Here is a 10,996-nt window from a genome sequence, read left to right on the forward strand (position 1 = left end):
CTACTTGTTTATTTATATTTTCCTGGAATTCTTTTAGGAATTTTTGCGATTCCTCTCTGTAGGCTTCTACTTGTTTGTTTATGTTTTCCTGTGTTTCTCTAAGGGAGTTCTTCATGTCTTTCTTGAAGTCCTCCAACATCATGATCAAATATGATTTTGAAACTAGATCTTGCTTTTCTGGTGTGTTTGGATATTCTGTGTTTGCTTTGGTGGGAGAATTGGGCTCCGATGATGCCATGTAGTCTTCGTTTCTGTTGCTTGGATTCCTGTGTTTGCCTCTCACCATCAGATTATCTGTACTCTTACTTTGTTCTTCTATTTCTGACAGAGGCTAGACTGTCTTATAAGCCTGTTTCAGGAGTGCTGTAGACCTGTTTTCCTGTTTTCTTTCAGCCAGTTATGGGGACAGAGTGTTCTGTTTTAGGGCGTAGTTTTTTTCTTCTCTACAGGTCTTCAGCTGTTCCTGTGAGCCTGTGTCTTGAGTTCACCAGGCAAGTCGTTTGTAGCAGAAAAGTTTGTCTTACCTGTGGTCCCCAGGCTCAAGTTTGCTCATGAGGTGTTGCCTATGGGCTCTCCACGGCCTCAGCAGCCAGGAAGATCTAAGCCGCCCCTTCCGGGGAGGTTTGGTGCACCAGGGTTCCAGATAGCTTTTGTTTTCCTCTGGGGTCAGTACTGTGTGCAGCGTGCAGTCTCTTCTGGTTTCCCAGGCGTGTCCGCCTCTCTGAAGGTTTAGCTCTCCCTCCCACGGGATTTGGGTGCAGAGAACTGTTTATCCGTTCGGTCCCTTCAGGTGCGGTGTCTCCCCAATCAAATATTTTGCGTAAAGCTTTAACACAGAATCCTTACCACACTTAAGCTCACGTTACATTCCTGAAATGAGTCTTTGAGATGGATATCATTGGTGTCATTCCCACTTTACAGATGGGATAATTGAGGCTCAGATAAAGTGAATTTTAGTCCCAAGAACTGGACTTCTCATTCAATAACTTTCTCCAAAGACTCCCTTGGTGGGTACACTGCCTTGATGGGCAACTTTGGATCCTTAATCTACATACTTGGCATATGAGGATGTGTGACCTTAGATTAGTTTTCTAGATTCTTGAACTCAAAAGTTCTGTTTTAAAAGATACTGATATCTACCTGGAAGTGTCCTTGTAGGATTAAATGAGCCATTATATGTGATATGGCCTGGCAGGGTGCCTGGGATATTTCTGGGCCTGCACAGGATTAGTATTTTTCTCTGTCTCTGCTGACACTGAAATTCTCCCAGGAACCCAGAGAAAAGCCTTCCTTTGCATTATTGTAGAAGTCTTCTCAATGGCAACTCAGCCTGCTTAGTGTCATCTTTGACCTCCAAAGGTCTTCATTGTTGGTGTATTGGGCAAACCTGCTTAAGAATGTGCAAAAGGGGCTGGCTTAGTAGGTAAAGGCACTTGTCACTCACCCTGAAGACCTGACTTCAGAACCCATTTGGTAGAAGAAAAAACCCATTCCATTTGTGCTCTGACCTCCACACATGCATTGTGGAACATGAGTGCCCACATATATATAGCATGTACACACACACACACACACACACACACACACACACGTAAGCACCTTTCCTTGACTTTGAAAATTTTGGGGTTCTCAATGGCATTTATTCAGGAAGAGTGAAGAATAAATTGGTAGGCCGGGGGGTCTGTCCCATGCAAATTATATGAGGCTTTGACAGGTGTCTTTGATTCAAGAAACATTTATGAAGACAGAAATGCTTTTCTATTCATCTACACTTTCAAAGCGTTTCATGAATATCTGCCCAAAATGGCTGTCTATTTTACTTAGAGCAAAATTGCATGTATTACAGCAGCCTATGAAGCCTTTATCATCCAGAGTCCAGCTGGGAAACAATTCATACCAGGTGTTATGGTTTGAATCTGAAATGTCCCCTATAGGCTGTGTCTTCAACACTTGGTCTCCAGCTGGTGGTACTACTTGGGGAAGGTTGGAAACTTTGAGAGGTGGAGCCCAGTTGGAGGAGAGAGGGTACTGGGGCAGGTCCATGGGAATATGGCAACCTGTCCACTTCCTGTCCTGTGCTCTGCTTCCTGGTTTGCTATAACACGTACAGACTCTGACACATATTCCTGTCATTATGATCTGAGCCACCCCATCATGCCTACCTTGTCATGGTGGACTGAAGCTGTCTGCAACCACAAGGATCTGTCTTCTATCTGTGTAGTTGCTTCTGTCAGGTGTTTGGTCACATTGATAAGAAAAGTAATTAATTCACCAGGTAATTCAATACACACCACTTAGTACAGGGACCTAGTTATGGAGTTGTTAGAAGAGACGAAAGAGTGTCCAAAGGGAGGTGAGGCAAACCTCTGGTCATCAAATGCAGGGACTGCTAATTCACAAAGGGATGCAGGGTGAAGGGAGAAGGCCAGACTACTAAAGGCCACAAGCTGGAGCTTGTCTCCATCAGCCTTGGGTCTGTCTAGTGGAAGCTGTAGCACCAGGAGCTGTGCTCCTGGAGGAACTATCATGAGAACCAAGGAGAGTCTGGGCTGGAGAGATGGCTCAGTGGGTAAGAGCACTAGATGAGCTTCCAGAGGACCCAGGTTCAATTCCCAGCAACCACATGGCAGCTGGCAACTGTCTGTAACTCCGTCTGACACCCACAAACAGACATACATTCTGGGAAAACATCAATGCACAATAAATAAATAATTCATTAAACAAACAAACAAAAAAGAAACAAGAAGCTATAACTTCCCCCCCTCCTTTCTTCAGCCAGTGCTCCAACCTCGTTAGAAGCTGGATGGCAGAGAAAGAGTGAACATTGGTGTGCGGGGACACAGCTCATTGGTGGCAGAGAGACTTCAGACTATGACTCATTATTCCCTGTTCCCTGTTCCCTCTCTCCACTGATGCACAGCATCTCACACCCACATGGCCCCAGCCCCAGAGTCTTCCTGAATGTTCTTTGACCTATGAGGACATGACACTTGCTAGTCCTGTCTGATGTTCATCTACCAGATAGTCTCCTGGTGCTTTTCCCTGCTTGAGCTCTTTTGAAAACTTCTGTGTTCATCCTGCTCACAATTGTCCATGCTTCTTCGTCACGGGCCCTCTCTCCTGCCTTATTTTCCTCTTTAACATTGCAACAAGCCAACGGTCTGCGCACTAGCTCTCAGTCCTCACTCTAGAGTGGGAGTTCCAAGAGGACAGTGCTTTTCAAGTGCTTTGTCTACAGCTGTACCCTTAGGGATTGGAAGAATACCTGGAAAGTGGTGAACTCTCCGTAGGTCCACTCAACAAGTTTCTTGGATAAATGCATGAACCAAGATCCAAAGACCCCTTCACTTCTGCTCATTTGTTCATTCAAGAACATTTCCAGTGTGGGAGTGGATAGGAGGAGGAGGGAACATGAGGAGGAAGGCTGAACAATTAGCAAGCATAGCTTATCCCAGGACCTCTGTTTCCCCATACATAAGCAAAGGAGACTTGAAAGTACCCTCCCAGTTGCAGCATCCTGTAAGCACAGAGAATTTTCTTGGCAGAGCTACTTGGTAGATAAAATTAATCCCTTTCTTAATCAGTGATTCCTGTCTCTGCATGTGACTTGTCAGGGGAACCTTTCTCTGATGTTCACACGACTCGAGAACTTGTCACATCTTCCATCTCCTGGAACGTCCTCACCTGAAATTGAAAGGTAAATATTTCAGTTGTGAGTCTCTCTGTCATGACTCAAATAATTTTAAAATTGCTTAGATGTCTTTGCCTAACAATGTTCAGATTGTTCTAATGCAGGGGAAAACGGTAGTTTTAGACACAGTAATATTGATAGCAGCTAGCAATTTCCATGTACTTCACATAGTTCCTGGTGCTGTGAGGATCACCAAGCAGAGATTTAAACTGTCTAAAAAGATATTCTGTGAGGAGGGCTTGGCATGGTTCCTGTCCATAGAAGGTCCTTGCTGGGAAATGACTTTTGCAATAACTACTGTCACAGAGTTTGGCTAGGAAATAGCCACATTTCTCACTAGGATGTTGTAATGTCATTGTGGATCCCAACTCAAAGAGATTGTATCTTCAATGCACTTCTCTGAATGCAAGGACAGGTCACTGTAGGAGGGGAAGTACCGGGAGTAACAAGAAATGTTTCTAACTAGGAGGTAGTAGAGGGACAGCTCAGAATTGGCACCACCCTCCTCTTCTCATTCATTCCCTAGATCACCTCTTGTGCCTTCTTGAGACTCAACCTTCTGCCCACCCCTCTCCCTCCCCATCCTTAGACAAGTCTTTATCTAGTTGGTACCGTAAATGTCAGATAAATGAGGTGCCATGCAATGTATAGAGAAACAGGGTGTTTTCATGACTCTTTAGAAGGTTAAAGACAGATGTTTTTTAAAAAGCATCTCTGGGGAGATAGGCTAGTGAGCGAAGTGCATGCCAGATAAACTTGAAGACATGCATTTGCATGGTCATATCCCATATACATACAGGCGCAGCAGTGCATGTCCATAAACCCAGAGCTCTCCTGGTGAGATGGGAGATAAAGGCAGGAGAATCTCTAGAAAGCTTGCAGGACAGCCAGCCTGGCACATACAATGGGAAAACAACAAAGCGACCTTGTCTTAAACAAGGAGGAAGGTGTGGGCTGAAGCCCAAGCTTACTCTCTCCCCCCCACATATTCATACAGTGACATACACCACCCCCTGCCCCACACCCACCATACACATGCTACACATGCACAAAAAACAAACCAAAACCAAACCTATACCCTGACTTAAGAACATGTTTTGTTTTGGCAGCTTCACCTGCCAGTCAAAACAAAATGAAACAAAACAAAACAAACAACATCAACAAAACAAATACAGCAAGCAATTGTCAGACTCTAAAAGACCCACTTATGCGGTTGTTTTTATTGTCCTTTTCCTACTTAGGTCAGGATTTAATTTTGTTTTATTAATAGCTTTATTCTTCTCATCTACAAGGGTACATAGTAAGTCTCATAGTTTTTGTGGTTGAGAGACCAAACAAACCCAATCTACGCCATGAAATAGAAGAAATAAAGTTAGGCCCCAGCCAGGAGAGAAGCTCCACAAGGTCCAGTAGTGGTGAGGTAGCCACTTGTAGGAGCTAAGAAACAAGGTTGCAGAGACTGGAGAGGTTGCCAGACTTTAGAAGTCTTCAGTGTTAGGCCAGGTCTTTTGTCCCATGTCCTAGGGACCTGGAGCAACCCTGAGAGTTTTAAGCTATACTGAGGCCTGTTACACAACTTCTTTTTCTATAGAGCGCTCTCTCCTCTCTTCTCTTCTCTTCTCTTCTCTTCTCTTCTCTTCTCTTCTCTTCTCTTCTCTTCTCTTCTCTTCTCTCTCTCTCTCTCTCTCTCTCTCTCTCTCTCTCTCTCTCTCTCTCTCTCTTGCTTTTTTTGAAAGCCCAGGCTGATTCCTTAGGAGTTCTCTGTCTGGAAAACGTCATTCAGTCAGTAAAATGTACCATGCTATCTGTTCTTCCCTTATCTAAATCCAGCTCAACTCAGACCCACATCCCTCGTAATTAAACCCAAACTCAAGCTATATTAGGCAAATATTTAAACATAATAACTCAAGAAGAATGCTTTAGGAATTGTGTGATAAAGATGTCAGAGCTTTGTCATTTCAGAACAGCCTGGAGGGAGCTGGGAAGGAAGTCACTTTGAGATATTTTAATAATGTGTCCAACCCTTGATATGTATAAATATGATGACAGCCAGATGCCAGACTCAGAGGCAATGGGCCCAGCTTTGGCTTGGTGTGTCTGCCCATGTTAGGGTCTATATATATGCATATTATTTACAAATACTTCCTATTCATTAGTAAATATCGATTAAGAACATACTAGGGTCCAAATATAGACTTAGGCACAGCGTCAAGGAATCAGTGTTTACAATCTGATTCCTTATCCTCGAGGAGTTTTCAGTTAGCTGAGGAGAATGATCACGTGACCATATGATCCCTACCAGAACAGTCGTTGTAGCTACTAGATAGATTCAAGCTTTCTCATTGACCCCTCACAACAATCTCTTGGGTTTGATATTTTGTTCCTGCTTTGTGAGACAAGGGAAGCTGTTGTTCTGTGGCCAGCAAATGGTACATCAGGATTTGAGTATAGGTATGACCCCACACCTCTGCTCTTTGCACTCCGTCTGTCTTTCTTTAGAAGACGGCCAGTGTATGTGTGAGGAACGGACTAGGAGAAGGCAGCTGTGGGCATTGGGAGTTCTTAAAAATGCTGGGGGAGAAAACGGAAAGTGGAAACTGGCCAAGATGGGGATGGGGAAATGGAGAGAGGTGGAGTCACTGGTCTATTATAAAAGGCAGGCAAGTCACCAAATATCAGAAGTCCACAGACTTTGTTGTCATATTTATTTTTTTTTAAATACTTACTTTATTTGTGTGAGTGTTTTACCTGCCCCTGTGTCAGTGTACCGTGTGTCTGTGTGCCTGGTGCCTATAGATACCAGCAGAGGGCATCACATCCCCCATATTTGGCACTGAGGAAGGTTGTAAGTAGCCATGTTGGTGCTGGGAACTTAACCCAGGTCCTCCACAAGAACAGCAAGTACTCTTAGCTGTGAATCCATTTCTATGGTCCTTTGGGCATTTATTGTAATGGGAGCCGAGCCTAGTGCTCTCAAGGCTCTGTGAAGAGAGCAGAACTTGAGGCTGAGATGAAGTGGGGGGATTTAGCCTGTCTATTTCTGCACAGAGTTCAGTAAATGCTATTGATCTGAAGCCCTGGGGAACCAGGCTTAGGATAAGGTGAGACAGGAGAGGGAGCGAATATAAACAACTGATTTGGATGTCCTGAAAGCCCTTACTGACTGCCATGGGCTTCCTTAGATCATTCTACTGCCACCAACACTGTGTATCACACCCATAACTCTCCATGGTGTATCCTACTCATCTGTGGTAACGACAGGATTATCTACAGATTTCACTCACCTTGTCCTTTCTAGCATGTTCTTGCTCCTCTATATGGGTGTGACTACATGACTTTAGTTACTTGTGTAAATGTAAATAACACACAGAAGGAAGCTATGAGAGGCAGTGCATGATTCAACATCTTTTCCTCTGTTGTGATGAAGGCCAGTGCTAAAATACAGCCACCATCCTCCTGGAGTCCTCAGTGACAATGAGTAAGACCTTTCTGGTGATTTAAAATGGATACCTAATGAGAAATAAATGTTCATCATGCCAACTCATGGGTTCTTTGGAGTTGTTATTATAATATAACTGACCTAATAATGACTAATGTAGACTGAAAGTTAAGGACAAATTCACATCACAAGCAGTCTCCCTGACTCATTCAGTCTATCAATCTATCCACTTATTGGGTCTCTGCTGTATATTAGCCATTTTTTTCCTTTTTGCCTAGCTAAGGAAGGAAAAATATCAGTGTACATGATCAATGTCTTTTCCTAATATAGTTACTTTCCAGCATAACAAGCAGATATTCTTCCTGCATCTCATGATATTATATATCTAAATACCTGTATCATCTATATGTATAATATATCTGGATCTATGGTAAGTAGTAGGAGAGGAGGTGAGAAGTCATTCAGTTTGGATTGATTTGGAAGGTAGTTTGTTGATTGATGGCTAGACATGGGATATTCTGTCACTTGCTCTGGAACCACATCTGTCATTGTAATGTCCATACCCAGACCATTTGCATGATACCCTAGCCACAAGAAGCTGAAGGCCTGCCACCTTTCCTCTTGCACAATTCAAGGACCATTGCACCGCCAGATCTTTTTCTCTGATCATCTTGATTTAATGGTTTCTTGGTGGTTCATGTCTATCTTTGCCTCCTTCTTGGTTTTTGTAGACGTCCTCCACCAGTGCATTTGGGTTTCTGAGCAAATCTCATACTGATGGCTATGGAGAGGGATCGTACAGGTCCTGCCACTAGTGGCTGCCCTAGAGCGAGTTTCTAAGGAGGTTCCCAATAAGAGCCAAGTGCTGCTGACTATTGGATTCTTGCTCCACAGGCTCCCAGAAACTTCTGGCTGACTTGTTTACTATTTTATAGAATTCAAAATCACGGTGTAGGATTCTCTCCAGCAGAGAGAATTTAAGAAGAATAGCTATTTCACAGACTAGCTTTAGAATCTGGAGAGCCTTCTTTTTCAAACAGTCTCACACAGTTTCCCAGGTGATCTTGAATTCCCAGATCCAGCTGATCCTCGTAGGACTACAGGTGCACACCAATACTCCTGGCCATAGAGAGAGTCTCACTGTGCAGAGAGAGAGTCAGATGTGCACAGCAAAGGAAACAAATAGCCAAGGGCAATACCCAAATGGCAAAAATCAAAGGTGTCAGGTGCCACAATGATGATTGAAAAGGGAGTGAAGATTTTAGAGGGAAGACACTGAGCTCTGCTTAGGAACTGCTGCATTTGAAATGTACCAGGTGTCATCCAGTGGAAGAGACCCAGTGAACACCTGGTGACCCAGCTGGAACCACAGACTTGTCTATCAGAGTATCATTTGTATTTAAGGGCATGGGATTGGAGCCAGGAGTGGTGGCATACATCCACGATCCCAGAACCCAGGAAGTAGAGGCAGGAGGATCAGGAGTTCAGGGTCAGCCTTGACTAAACAATTCGTTCCATGCTAGCCTAAGCTGAAAAAAAAATAACTGAGGAAATAGACAAAAAGATAAGATAATGAAGTTTGGCAAAGTATTTGTCTTTAAGGAAACATAACAGCCTATAGGAAGTGGTCTTGTGCTTGTGAGATGGGAGAGGCCAGAACATATTACAATAGGAAAGACAAAGGGAAAAGGCTGAGGATTTTATTCATCTATGTAACCAGTGACTCAACAACCTCTATCTGGTGTTACATTCATTACTTTTTTTAATTAAACAGACGCGTTTGAGCACCCACTGAGTGCCCTGGGATAGCCTCAAGACCCTGCCCTAAAGCTAGAAGATAGGGATGGGGCCACCATGCTTTGGGTTCCAGATCAGAATCCAGAGCTGACAGTCAGTGAGCAGCTGCTTCCGAGGCTCTTCCAAGGTCCTGGTTTCCAGTAGTGAGTCTTGTTAGGTCTGGATATGAAGGGTCCTGGTATGAACTGACCACAGACAGTAAGTAGATGCCATCTGGGGCACCAATAGAGACAGTTACATTATTTAACACGAGACAAAATACAAGTGGTTATTAGATAACATACCTTTATTTGTTTTGTCTAATCCAGAGTAAAGTCCCTTGGTTGGATCAAGAGAGTGGGCCACTTTGGTTTTTGGCTTTCTCTATAGCAAGAAATGTAACATTGGGATTTAGTGGCTTTTCTTATATCCAAGTATGAACCTCCTTCTGGCTATTCTTGTCTAGTTTGCTCAACTTCTCACAGATAGTGAATGCCTACTTGAAAATAGGTCCTCCATGGAAAACTCCAGGCCACCTGACTTCAAAGCTTTATGGCAAAACTATTCATTACAAGAAAGTAATGAATAGTTTGCTTGTTTGGTTTTGATTAGCATCTGAGACAGCTGGTCACTTGTTCATCTTCCTTTTCTGATATTTATGGTGTGTGTCCCCTTGTGCTGCTGCTCTCTGCTTCCTACCTGGGCACTTCATTGAGTTCCTCATCTAGATCCCTGAAGATATGAAGCCTCTCAGCCCTGCTGCTTTCCTGCAGGGTCTGCTCTCACGGTTTAGTTTTGTCTTAAGATAGAAAAATGGTGGCCCACAAAAGGAATTAGGCATGAAGTTGGGGGGCATTGCCAATAGCTTTAGTACAAGGTAGAAGCATAATTTTTTTTATAATTATTCTCTCATACAATTCACCCCAACTGCAGTTTCCCCTTCCTTCCCTCCTCCCCAGTCTCCCCTCAGATCTGTAGGAGGTCAGTCTGCTGTTGCTTGTATTCAAATGCTAAATACCAGCCTCCAAGATCTGGTTCCCTCTCATAAGGAAATCTTCACAAGTACACCAAATGATGCTATGTAACCAAGGCTAAAGCCTGTGATTGGGCAGTAGAGAGAGGTAAGTGGGTTTTCAGTTACTTGGTTGGGGGTTGCAGGTAGAAAGAGAAAAAGTGGAGAGAAAAAAGGAGAGGGAGGAGGCTGCCATGAGAGGAGATGGACCATGAACATGTGGCCAAGAGAAACAGCAAGTAACAAGAGACATGGCTAGGATATAAGTTAGAATTTCTCCACAACCTGCCCAATCTAGGCTTATACCTTGCAAATAAAATACCTGGACTGAGTTTTTAATTCATTATACACAGACCCACGCCTCTGTTTCTCTTTAGAAAAGAGCAGGCCTCCCAAGGATAGCTACTGAACCCAACATAACAAGTTAGAATAAGTCTAGGTACAAACCCTCATATCAGGAGTGGGTGAGGCAACCCAGTAGGAGGAAAAGGGTCCTAAGGGCATGCAAAAGAGTCAGAGATCCTACTCCCACTGTTAGGAGTCCCACAAAAATGCCAAGCTAACAACATAACACATGTGCAGAGGACCGAGTACACACTCATGCGGACTCCATGGTTGCCAATTCAGCCTCTCCGAGCACCACCCTGTGAGCTCTGCTTAATTGATTCTGTGGGGTGTTCTCCTGGTGTCCTTGACCCTTCTGGCTCCTGTAATTCTTCTTTTCTCTGAGTTCCAAGGGGAGGAACCCGATAGAGATCTCCAATTTGGGCTCTCTCTCTCTACCTAATGTCTTTGACTATGGGTGTCTGCATCTGCCAGAGGAGCCTCTCTGATAATGATTGGGCTGGGTATCCATCTATGAATATAACAGAATATCATCAGGATCATTTTATTGATTTACTTTCTATCTTAGGTCTCTGGGCTTTCCAGCCTCTGGCACATTAGATCTTTCTTAGTCAAGTGATTTAAAGAACACACTTTTTGGAGGTGGGGAGATTGCTTAGTGAGTGAAGTACTTGTTGCATTGCTGCACAAGAATGGGGGCCCCAGTTCAGATGACTTAGCATCCATGGAAAGG

The sequence above is a fragment of the Rattus rattus genome, chromosome 1, assembly GCF_011064425.1.
Source record: "Rattus rattus isolate New Zealand chromosome 1, Rrattus_CSIRO_v1, whole genome shotgun sequence".
Classification (NCBI taxonomy): Eukaryota; Metazoa; Chordata; class Mammalia; order Rodentia; family Muridae; genus Rattus; species Rattus rattus.